Source organism: Meriones unguiculatus, chromosome 6, assembly GCF_030254825.1.
Source record: "Meriones unguiculatus strain TT.TT164.6M chromosome 6, Bangor_MerUng_6.1, whole genome shotgun sequence".
NCBI lineage: Eukaryota > Metazoa > Chordata > Mammalia > Rodentia > Muridae > Meriones > Meriones unguiculatus.
In genome coordinates, this window is record NC_083354.1 from 135768182 (window position 1) to 135781700 (window position 13519).

Here is a 13519-nt window from a genome sequence, read left to right on the forward strand (position 1 = left end):
CGTTGCAGTAACAGAAACTAAATTAGGAACAGAGATGTATTATCCACATATGGCCTGGAAGAAGACTCTAAAACCACTCGCAAGAGTAGCTGTAAATAACTATTCATTTTAAGGGGTTTTATGCAGTTTTTATCTGGCTATTAGTAATCAGATAGTCTGAATCTGTCCAGAAAACAGTGGCACATTTGCCCAGGAGCCAATGTGCTTAACCATTTCTCCTTTACTTGTCTCAGAAGTGGCATAGCATTTGTGAGAATGTAATTCAAAGACTATTTTATTATAAATGTATACGATAATAATACTTCCTTGGGAAGAATGTTGTAAATGCTGAATCTCCTTCCATTATCAAATAGAAAAGGTACTTGATTTGCAGTCTCCGTGTGCTGTGAGGAATTTATTACTTTGGTATACTTCTTAATCTGTTTGTATTACTTTGGCCAATCTGCCAGTCGATAATATCTAGAATCAATTTAATATCAATTTAAAATGGAAAGCAGAGCACACGAATCACTTGTTAGTTATCAGATTGAGTAAACATGAGTTTTTCATACATAAAGTCCCAAGCAGGTTAGCATTTTGAAATGGTGTAGCTCTTAATTACTTGTCAAATGTCATAATATGTGTTAATAGATGCTACCTGAGAGGCCGCCTCCAGCCTCTGATCCCTACACCACGCTGCTGTGACACATGGCCACATTAGCTCAGCATTAAAGTCAAGTTCACATGACTACCCTGTGACCCAAAGTAATTCATTTACCACCCACAATCCCCACCTCATCTGCTACAGTCAAATCGTAGGTCATTTAACAATGCTACTTAAATTATGTTAATGTAGGGGGTACAGCCTTGCCAGGCCACAGAGGAAGACAATGCAGCCAGTCCTGATGAGATCTGATAGGCTAGCATCAGAGGAAGGGGAGGAGGACCTCCTCTATCAGTGGACTTGGGGAAGGGCATGGGAGGAGAAGAAGGAGGGAAGGGAGGATTGGGAGGAGATAAAGGAGGAGGCTATAGCCAGGATACAAAGTGAATAAATTGTAACATTAAATCATTTTTTAAAAAAATAAAAAAATTATGTTACTATGGAAGTTACTGGGGATAGTTATTTCACATAAAGAAGTATTTCTATACAGTGCATACAACATAAAATTAATAGTTATAATTTTGAAATATTTCTCACCAAATTTATTTCTTTACCCTCTTTGGCAATATACACATGTAAAATGCACATGTATACTTTTAGATATATTCATAAAGCAACACTTAATGCAAGAAGTCTGTAAATGCCTAAATGAATTATTATAGGTCATTAAAGTTTATTAGGTCAGGAAGCAGAATATTAATATGATCATTTTTAAATTTCATTGAGGAAAAGTGCAGAAAGACAATGATCAATGACAAGATTTTTTTATTACTTTTTTAAATTTTATTTTATTTTATTAATTACACTTTATTCACTTTGTATCCCCCTATAAACCTCTCCCTCCTCCACCAAAAAGGAGTAGATGGCTGGAAATAATCAAACTCAGGGCTGAAATCAATCAATTAGAAACAAATAAAACAATTCAAAGAATCAATGAACCAAGAGCTGGTTCTTTGAGAAAATCAACAAGATCGACAAATCCTTAGCCAAGCTAACTAAAAGGCAGAGAGACACCATCCAAATCAACAAAATCAGAAATGAAAAGGAGGACATAATGACAGATACTGAGGAAATCCAATCATTAAGACTTACTTCAAAAGTCTATATGCCACAAAATTTGAAAATCTAAATGAAAAGGACAATTTGCTTGATTGATTCAAATTACCAAAGCTGAATCAGGACCAGGTAAATCAATTAAATAGTCCTATATCCCCCAAGGAAATAGAAGCAGTCATCTAAAGTCTCCCATCCAAAAAAAGCCCAAGACCAGATGGTTTCAGTGCAGAATTCTACCAGACCTTCAAAGAACTGCTAATTCCAATTCTCTTCAAACTATTCCACAAAATAGAAACAGAAGGAACATTACCAAACTCATTCTATGAAGCCACAGTCACCTTGGTACCTAAACCTCACAAAGACTCAACAAAGAAAGAGAATTTCAGGCCAATCTCCATTATGAACATTGATGCAAAAATACTCAACAAAATACTTTCAAACCGAATACAAGAACACATCAAACATATCATCCACTATGACCAAGTAGGCTTCACCCCAGTTATGCAGGGGTGGTTCAGTATAGGGAAATCCATCAATGTGATCCACCATATTAACAAACTGAAAGAAAAAAACACATGATAATCTCCCTAGATGCTGAAAAAGCATTTGACAAAATCCAACATCCATTCATGTTTAAAGTCTTGGAGAGATCAGGGATACAAGGCACATATCTAAACATAGTAAAGGCGATATACAGCAAGCCTATAGCCAACATCAAACTGAATGGAGAGAAACTTAAATCAATCCCATTGAAATCAGGGACAAGACAAGGCTGCCCACTCTCTCCATATCTCTTCAACATAGTTCTGGAAGTCCTTGCTAGAGCAATAAGACAGTTGAAGGAGATCAAGGGGATACAAATTGGAAAGGAAGAAGTCAAATTATCACTATTTGCAGATGATCTGATAGTATACCTGAGTGACAAGATGTTTTTAATGTTTTTAATGTTTTTTTCTTTCTAAAAGAGATAAAAAGGGATCACCTACCAAAGATTGTCTCCATCCACCCCTGCCCCAAAGAGCCTGCTAGAACCTAAGCTCTAGGTCAGTACACACCACAGCTTGCTTTCCATGTACAGTAAACACGTGTGTCAAAGGGAAACACTAAACCAGCCCATACCGAAGCAAGTCAGGCTCCAAGACAGTAAACAATACTGCTGATCAACTGAGCTACTTTCTTTCAACAATGAAAACAAAGAAGAAAAAGAAAATGGATAGAACATGATCTCGAACAAAAAAGAAGCTTAGTTGTAAACTGACCCTATACTTTTTCATCCAATGAAGGACATTTTACAGGCTGAAATAAATTATATTGAAAATGAAAGGCATAATCATTTAATGTAAGAGGTCTAGCAGACAAAAATAAGATGGTAGTCATTGCAAGAATCCTGACTTAAAGAAACCAGTTATTTAAATCATTAAGAATACCAGAAAAGGGCTGGAGAGATGGCTCCGCCATTAAAGGCTAGGCTCAGAATCATAAATATAAGAATATCAGGGGAAAAAAAACTGGATACTGATCTGATAGTTAATGGTGCTGGTGAATTGTGGGTAAGTCTCTTAGGAATATAGTACCACTTCTTGTGAGAATAGTGTCTTGAATATATTTTAAATACCTTATAGTACAAACATAAAAATAGGCATGCATGTACCAGTATGATGTGTGGGACCTGCTTCAAATGATCACTTGTTAGGCTGGGGAATGAGTAAGCAGAATTAAAATGTAATAGACCATAAAATGACTAGACGCTGGAAGTTTACCAAATTGTTCTATTTACATTTCTTTTGTGTTAAATTTCTCATAGCTGTTTGTCTTGATGCTTAGTTTGTGAAAGAACACTGCCCACTCCCAACCATACTCGTTCTTCTTTATCCAGCACTCCAAGTCTATAATATTACAGCCTGCTTTTTTATACCTCCACTGTTAAGTATGCATTACTAAGCAAAATTTAAGCATTATGTGAATTGAAATATTAGCATATATTTTCATGTTTAAATCTATATTACACATATATTTTTATTTACCACTTGATCCTGTTTCTTTGCTATATTATGTATAACTACTTCCTACAATATATGTATAATATATATATATATTATGTAGGAAGTTTGGTTATATAAAGTAAAATAATATATAATAATAATAATTCATAAAAGTGGTTGCATATTTGTATCTTTTTCAGTTATTGGCCATTATAGGCAATATGTCAAAAAGAAAATGGACATAAGTGTCTAAGAATGTAATCTAGATCAAAATATGAGCATATAGCCAACTTAGATAAAACATTGTCCAAATTACTTGTTTTAATTCATATTCCCAATAGCTAGATAGGAGAATTTGAATTACTATTACTTGGTGTTATAATTACTCTTACTTTAATGACATCTCATTGTATTTTAATGTGAAATTAAGTACTTTTTCTTTATGTATACTGGCCAGTCTTAAGGTGTTTTTTTTTTTCAGTGATATTTAAAGTAAAAATCCATTTTTGAAGAATCAACTCTTCCTATTTCATACAGAAGATTTTTAAATTGTTTTTTTCAACTGTATAGTATTTGTTTAAGTTCAGTTTTTAGAAATATCTGCTTTCATGTTTCCCCCCTCTCTTTTTTTTTTTTTTTTTTTTTTTTTTTTTTTTTTTTTTTAAAACAAACTGTAGAGAAGGCAGGGAAAGGGATGTAAGGAAGAGAATGAGAAATTGTTAATTGAAATGTTGTTATCTGAGTCCCTACACAAACAGACGTCTGGCAAGCACCTCACTGAGTAGTTTACCTGGGAAAGAGTGTAACAGGTGAGGTAATAGCAGGGAGACTTCCTGAAGAAACAATCTTGTTGCTATCATCACTGTGAAAACAAATGGTAAATTTTACCGGAACTTTCTGAGGATGCTACAAAATGTACCAAACTCGTCTGCCTGAGGAACAAGGACATACAGGGTATATCAAAGCTCTTTTTCACTGTGTTTTCACTGTGTTGAGTGGCATTGATACCACACCCCAGGGCTAGTCACACAATAGTCAAGAAATTCCCTGAAACCCAGAAAAGTCCACGAAACAAATTATATGCACTGGGCACAGGAGGAGAAATACCAGAGAGAAGATATTCCAGCACGGTACTGTCTATCCAGTAGTCACAGTAAACTAAGAGGCAAGGCAAGAGAATGAGACATGGATATCCAAGCAACAGCTAAACCGTGGATGAAATTATCAATGTTTCCCTCTATAATCAATGTGCTTGGAATTTACTACCTAAAGTAATACGTTCTCCTACGTAGTGCCCATGGTTTAATGGAATTTTTTTTGCTTTGACATTTTGGTATACAGCCTCTAGAAACCTCTTTTGATCATAATATAACATCAGGGCAAGTTTTACATTTTTCCACAATAGAAGTCAATTATTTGTGCATATCTTTTGACTAAAACAAAAATATTTTTAAGAGTAAGCTTTGCTTTGCTCCCTAGGCTAGTTTAAGCATGCTCCTGCCTCCATCTCCTCAGTAGCTCGGAGCACAGGCACCCACCACTGTACATGGCTCATGAGAGCAACTGTTGCCCACAATGATTTTGGTTTGATTCGAGGCATTGGGAGAGCCACCATTTTGCTATGCTAGGATTCTACCACTGAGCTACACTTTAACTCACTCACTGAGACAGTTAGAACATAGTTTACACTCCTCTGAATCTGAGATGCGCCTGTAACCCTGGTAGCCTGTTAAAGTGTGACCACGGCTGTGATGTGACTTCTGAGATTTTTCTTAATGTAGAGTCACACTATGACATTTCTTGAAACCCACCTCCCATCTTTTTTTTCCCTCTCAAGTGTGTTTACTTGTAACTGTTTTACATGGCATGTTACAGAAATTAATGGAAATTTTCCAAAAATGTTGCCGTTCTGTTGGATGCATTGTACGTAAAGTTAAAATAGTGTGTCCATATATGGTAGCAAACTGTCACCCAAGGTAAAGTAGGTCTAGAAACTTACTGCAACAGTCACTTTCTCTTTCTCACCTTTATTTTAAAAAATGTGTCAGAACGCAGAAACTGAAAGGAACCAAACCCACAGAGTAAACATTTTCTTACACGAAGGTGTCTGGTACATTACATGATGGGGTTTCTGTAGAGACTGGAATGAATACGAAGAGCCATGGGGAATGGGACAGAATGACAGCTGATGTTTCTATCTCTTTGTACATCAGAACATTAAAATGGGATTTTTTTTTTCATTTTCTAACTTGCAAAGGAAAACCTTACCATTAAACTCTTTAACTGTTTAAGGGAAATGGCTTTAAGGAGTTCTAATGAAAACAAAACAACGCTGACAATTGCTTTTGTAAATGTAAATGTCATTGAAGATGTTTTTTGACGATGCCATTACCCTGCAGAGAAGGTAGCAGAGGAGTGTGAGGTGCGACGCACATAATAATGGATGGGGCTCCCTGTCTGTCCAGATATTCTGGGAGAGCCGGTAGGAACTGGCGCTCAGAGACAAGCAGGAGTCCTGGGCCAGCCAGCAGCTGCTGAGCAGAAGGCCGTGGGGCTTCATGGCAGCTTTTCTTGAGAGTCCTCACCCTAAGCCCAAAGGAAGAGAAAGGAGGCTCGCATTTGGAAGGTCTGACCTTCAAGATTCAGGAAATCGGTCACCTCTTGGCTCCCCCTGAGTCTCCAATCAGATTGGCTGTACATGAAACAGAGGATTGATTAGCTCCCTGATCTTATACACATAGGACAAAAGTCTAGTGTTCCGTTCATAGAGTTAGCACACAACGCTCGTGAAGAATCTATACGGTTTTGCCCTGTTGAAAATGTTACACAGGTCAAATGTGCTTTGCTGCTGTTCCTGACATGGTGGAGTTAGTAACGTAGCATTAAGGAAACACTCAAGAGCCGGGAAATTGAATCTGGAGGTAATTGCTATTATCGAGTTTTGAATTTTAAAAAGTCAAATTTACCTTGATGTGATTGATTACAATGGGCCAGTATGCTTTGGCTTCTTCCTATCAATAGGAACTAAAACATTCTTGAAGATGATTTTTAAAGTGACTCCTCACACAAAAATCAGGACACAATGTTAAGATAATCGTTATTCTTCAGAGCCCACCTTTTACACTGGAATATAATTTTTTTTTTACTCAAACAGGTAAGTGAACCATGTTTCCATTAGAAAATATATGTAAATACTACCCCCCTGTGGAATGTGCCAAGAACTAGAGAAATGAGAAGAATTGTCCACTGTCCTCTGCAGCTGCTACCTGTTGTTACAGAATTCCTCTTGAAGCATGTGTCCGTTCATGATGAGGTGACCCTCCTGTGCAAAGGAAAAATGGGAAGATGTAATGGCTTCAAATTGTCCTGAAAGCAGTCCTGCTTCTCAGAAGTGACGGCCACATAGGTCACGGAGCCAGGTCTACAGGCGTGGTGCTGTCTTCTCCCTCACTACAGCTGTCTGAGTTTGTCCATCAGTGCCAGGCCGTTATCCCCATTCTTTGGTTACTGCGACACAAAGTGAGCTCTGACAGATGTTGCTGTTTCAGGTGTACCGTCTGCAATCAGTTTCATAGCAGGTGGTGACAGTCCGGCCAATTGTCATCCTTCACTGAGCATAACTGGAATGTAACCGGATCTGAACTTAAGGACGATGCCCAGTTAACACATTAAAATGAGAGAGATGAAGTTGAGGTTTTAAAACTGCCATCCATACTTTCATTTGCTGAATACTGTTGGTTTTTGGTTTGGGGGTTTTGGGTTTTTTCTCCCCAAGCACCATCTGGTGAGTTCAGAACCACTGTGCCACTGTACCAGGACCACAGTGTCACGTCCAAACAGAACCTGAAGTACCAATAGCCACCCACCATCTTGTAAGAAAGTCACAAAGAATAGCTGAATGTCAGTTAAGTAACTGACCTAATAATCTTCCAACTACTATCCAAAACCAACTTCCAAGCTCAAATTAGCCGTTAGGGAATGTCATCCTTGTTCATACTTTCAGTGAACCATCCCACTGAGTCCATAGAGTCGTGACTGAACATAAGCAGTTACTGTGGTTGGTTGTGCAGATAAAAACAGCTCAGCGTTTCTCAGCAACTGGTGTCTATCTATCCATTTGCTTACCCCTACCATGCACTTTCATATCCTTTCCAGCTTGTGTCCCTCAAGGCCATTTACCTTTTTGATATACATTGTAATTTTCATGTTGTTTTTAGTATTAACTTTTATATTATTTTACTTTTGAGACAGGCTATATCCATCTCAGACTAGCCTGCAATTCCCTATATAACTGAAAATAAGTTTATTTTACGGCCCCCTGTTTCCACCTCCTGGCACAGGTATGACTATTCTGTGCCACCTCTACACTGGGTCTATACCGTGCAGGGTATCAAACCCGATATCTTCCTTTGTGAGGAATGTGCTCTAAAATGTAGCCATACGTTCAGCTCTAGGTACATTAGCATCTATTGGTTTCAAAATAAATGTTAGGATTTTAAATATAATGTCATGAATCCAAACATAAATTTGAGATAAATTAGTAGATTTATGTGATTGAATCTTTTAATCCTCCCATATTTCTCCACTTTTAGGATTTTCTTTAATATCTCTACCTGTTATTTTATGATGTCTCATGTTAAGTGTGCATCTTCATTGTGCTTTTGCTTGGTCTTCTAATTGTTAATGTAATTATAAAAATATATTGTAAATTATATTTTACCTGATTGCTGCTGGTTTATACAGGAAAACAATAGATTTGGATATTAATCTTGTATCCTGGAACCTTCTTACATTTCACTATTAATGACAAAATACTTTTTTATTTTTTAATTGAAAATATCTTTTCATACAATATTTCCTGATCATTGTTTCCCCCCCCTCCAACTTCTCCCAGATACATTCAAATATATTTTACTTGATAGGTTCCCAATTATATCTAATGGAATTTTCAGTTAGTCCTTTAGAGCTTTATTTTCTTCATTTATATTCATTTATGTTGTTGCAAACCCGGCAAGGAAACATGGACAGCGCAGTCACACACATTCTGAGACCTTTACATTTCACCATGAGGGGAAAAAAATATATAAACTTTTGAATTTTTTTCTATTTACTTATTTATTTATTTACTTACTTTTTTTTTACTAATTTTTTCTATTTACTTATTTACATATGTATTTATTCTATGGATATGTGTGAGTTCTTGAGTCTTCTGTGCGCCACACTTATGCAGGAGCCCATGGAATCCAGTCGACGGCGTCAGATGCACTGAAAGTAGAGCTGCAGACAGTGCTTAATCACCAGTGTGAGTCCTGGGACCCAAACGTGGTCTCCGCAAAAGCAGTGAGTGTTCCACACTACTGAGCTATCTTTCCAGCCCTGACATTTGAAAATTAATGTCAAATTAAGGAAGTTCCCTTTTTTGACATTGTTGAAAGTATATGTGAATGGATTCTGACATGTTTGTGACAATTCTTCCGAGATAATCAGATTATTTTCCTGTTTTTAATGAGATAAATATTAGTTGAGTTTCAGTTGCTATACAACCTTGCATTTGACAGGAGAAATCTTAGTCCTATTTATTATGTAATCACTGAGTTGGAACAATTCACTCATTTTAGGGTGAATGACCCTTGCCAATATCAAGATACTTCTATCAGTTTTACTATATAAGTTGAAGACACGGCAGGCATCTTCAGCTTGCAGTGTTTGTATTGAGAAGTCTCATATCACTGTATATAAGGCTTCAGGAGAGCATTTTAAAGGTGGGGTTAAAGGAATTTTCGAAAGGAAACCCAGCAAGTTGGATTTTAAGAGTTTTGGAAGAACCAATACATTGTCTATTCATTTTCCCTTTGGCGCAGTTACAAATTAGCAGTGTAAATCACAGAGGCAAATGAGCAGACGCCCTGAAGTCCTACAACTCTAGTCCTTCTCAGCTATCTGGAGAAACAAAACAAGAGTCTGGGAAATCAAAGATACCAAGTTAGTGATCTAAGATGCCGGAGGAAAGATAGCTGCAATTCAATGAGCCCACCATTCTGTCCTTTTCTATTTGAGGGATTTGCTGTGCATTGTGAACTCAAATTACTGTCATACTGTTATCATTTCTACAGACTCTTGTCATATCACTCCCCCTGAATTCCAGACATACTAAGAACCCCATCCTGTACTTCCATCCATCCTTGGTTTCTCTTATGCATAGCTTGCAAACTTTCTACCAACTTTCCTTTCCTCACAGGAAGACAGTTTTTGTGTTCCAATTACATATACAGCTCTTATTTCTCATAAAATTGCTCCAAAGACAGAGACAGAAAATTGTCCAAATTCGAAAAAAAAAATATATATATATATATATATATATGTCCATATGTATATATATGGACATGCAAGGGAAGAAAGCAATTAGAGTCCCAAATAATCATGGCCAGAAAAGTGTCACACTACATCATATACAGTCAAAATGCTAAGAGTATAGAACAAAGAAACAATATTGAAACTGTAAGAAAAAGTTCAACCTTGCTTTCAAAGGCAAAATTATCAGATCAACCTTCTCCACAGAGGCTTTTAAGTCCAGTTTCAGAAAATCTGACACCTTTTTCTGATGTCATGTGTGTATACTGTATATAGATAAAACATTTTAATTAAACTCCAAATGAGTAAATTATCCAATCAATACTTTGGTGAATAAGTGAACACACAATTTTTAAAGAAATTGGCCAATAAACATACAAAAAGGTTTTTAACATCCTTAGTCATTAGAAAAAAGAAAATCAAAACTTGGTTGAGAGTCTCTTACTGCAGTCAGAAGGGCTATCATCAAATAGAAAAGCAAAAGAAAAAGGTGAGTATGTGAGAGATATGGGAAAGAATCTTTATGCATTGTGTTGGGAATGTAAACGAGTTTAACGCTATGGAAACCACGATGTAGGCTTCTCTAAGATATTATAAGTAGAACTACAATATGATCCAGCTCTATAACTCCTGAACACATATCCAAAGGAATCTCAGGAAGCATAGAGTAGCTTTGTGCATGACTGTTGAAACTATCCTCTTATATTTACGGTTGTGAGCCCAGCCTTTAACAGTTCAGCCATCTCTCCAGCCCGAAACTATTCTCAATAGCCAAGTTATGGAAACAGCCTGGATGGTAATCAACTGACAATATGACACATGTATGTACACACATACACACACATAATGTTTATAATAGGATTTTAGTCAGTCATAAAGGAAAATAGTATTTCATCTACAGGAAGATGGGTGAACCTGGAGATCATAATTTTTTAGCTAAGTAGCTCAGTCTTACAAAGATAAACATGACATTTTTTCATGTGTGAAGTCTAGGGGTTCATACATTTAAAAGAGACTTTTCAGACCATGAAGAAGGTAAAGTAGAGAGGATTGAATAAGAAAGAGAAATTAGGTCAATATATTTAAGCATATCATGAGCACATATGGAAAACTATATTGTATTTTGCTTAAGACAAAAAGGCACTTACAGTGCAAAGAAATATATCTTAAAAGAAGGATAGAGGGAAGAGGAGGAGAGAGGGAAGAAAAGAGAAGAAAATGATGGGATGAGTACGATAAAATAATATTGTGTGTGTAAATGTTATAATGAAACCTATTATGTTAATTTTGTATAATTTGTGTATGTATAAATTCTATAAACCAATAAAAATGTCATTAAAAACGAATAAAGTGGTAAAACTAAAGTGATATTCCTGTCTAGAGAATAAAAAAGACTATAAACTCTAAAATAACTAGAAAAAAAGCCAATTAATAGTGTTTTTTTTATCAAAATGGAAATGATACACATCCTTACCATAAAAGCTAATTATAATATAAAGACTTGGAATGTAATTCAGTGAAAAAGCACTTGGGTCACAGTGCACAATGCCTTAGTTTTGATACTAGGAGAGACAGACAGACAGACAGAGAGAACATATAAAAGTGTTAACAATAATGTACCACAAATAACAAATAGATCTTTAAATTCCTAAACCCATATCTAACCAAATGATTAGGAACACTATAAACTTATTTTGTATAGGACACCTTAGATTATGTAATTACCATACATTTCATTCAAACAACAAAATGTTCCTAAAAGCTAAAGTATTTCATTCGGAGTAAAATTACAAATATAGGTGACACAGGAAGCTTAATTCAATACGCCATGATAATTTTGTGCTGTTTTCTCCCCCTTGTCAGGAACCTGATACACACCAAGTAATGTGCTAGGCACTGTGGAACCAGGAGGCACAGACTCACTGTTCTGCTCTTGAAAACTGGAGTGTGGGTTATCTACCTGTGCTCCACAGCACAGCCCCTCCAGATGCCAGGCACCCGTGGCTAATTGCCAGGATCATGACTCCCTCATTCCTCTTTCTCCTATTGGAGCTCTCAAAGCCCCAAACACTCTGCCGAGGGACCCTCTGTCCAGACTGTGTGGTAAGAAAACCACAAGCAGGCCCCCTGCACTCCACATGCAGCCCTCCTCACTCTAGTCATCCATACATACTGGCATCAGATCTGCCCTCCACACATAGCCAAGCCCACATCCCAGCCCACCTCTTTCCTAATCTCCAAGTTCAGGCCAGGTGGCAGATCCTGTGCTGTGCACGAGCCAAGCCTGCTGTCTCCACATCAGACATACAGCAAAAGCAGTAAGTCATAAGTCCCAGATCTCCTCACAACGCAGTCAAAAAGGTCCAGACAGTAGGGCTGCGCCTCACAAGTGTCTACCCGTCTATATTCCCCAGTGAGAATTAACTAGATTAAATGGGACACAGGACTCCAAGAACAATCAGAAACTTTATCAAAGAATTCGAGGAGTTTAAATGAAGACACAAACAAGCAGCTCAACAAGCATAAACAGAATCAACTCAAAGAGAATAAATGCCGAAGTGGTTCTCCAGAAAGAAGCATAAACATAAACCCGATAACATGACAAATTTAATACAGAATTTGAGAAGCAAATTCAATCAAAAGACAGAAGTATTGAAGGTAACTCAATCTAAATGCATATCAGACTGAAATTTTTAATAATCCAATTATATTATTGAAAACTCAGGGGAAAGCCACATGAGTAGAATAGATCAAGAAGAAGATAAAAATATAAGTACTAGAAGACAGGCTTGGATTAGAAAACACATGCAAATAACATGAATTTATCTTTAAAACATAGGAAAGGAGCTTGCAGGAACTGGGAAACACCATAAAAGTAGCAAACCCTTGAATTTAGGCATAGGTGAAGGAGAAGAACCCCAGATCAATGGCATAAACCAAACCTCAAAACATAATATAAAAGAAGTTTTCTCCAGACTAAGGAAAGACACCCCTACTCAAGTGCAAAAAGCAGAGAACACCAAATTGACAAGATTTAAAAACAAAACAACAGTCCCCCACATCATATCATGGTTAAAATACTGTATAGAGAATTTTAATCCAGCAGCATAAATACGCTGGCAAGGAATTAAATCCAAAAGACATAGGTATGTGTGGTCCAAGAAGAATACAGACATGTCTTTAGTACACACACCTTTAATCCCAAGGGACAAAGTGGTGAATCAGTAAAAGATCTGATTGAATGAGTCGGAGACAGGATACACCTAACTCTCGTAAGGACAGGAAAGAGAAGCATCGTAAAAGCAGTGCAGAGACTAGAAGGGAGTTCCTGGAGACAGAACAGTAGAGTTCAGGAGTCCAGTACAGTTCAGAGCAGTTGGATGCAGTTCAGTTCCTGGAGTCCAGATGCAGTTTTTCCAAGCAGAGCAATTCAATGAGAACCAGAGGAAAGCCAGTTTGAACCAGTCAGTGTGGAGGGGAGTTTTGA

The 13519-nt window shown here is 36.9% G+C and overlaps 1 long non-coding RNA gene across 4 annotated transcripts in view; it reads right to left on the bottom strand.

Moving 5' to 3' along the window:
- LOC132654773 (uncharacterized) overlaps positions 1-13519 on the bottom strand; it is a 662496-nt gene that overhangs the window by 406419 nt on the left and 242558 nt on the right. The window lies entirely within an intron of this gene.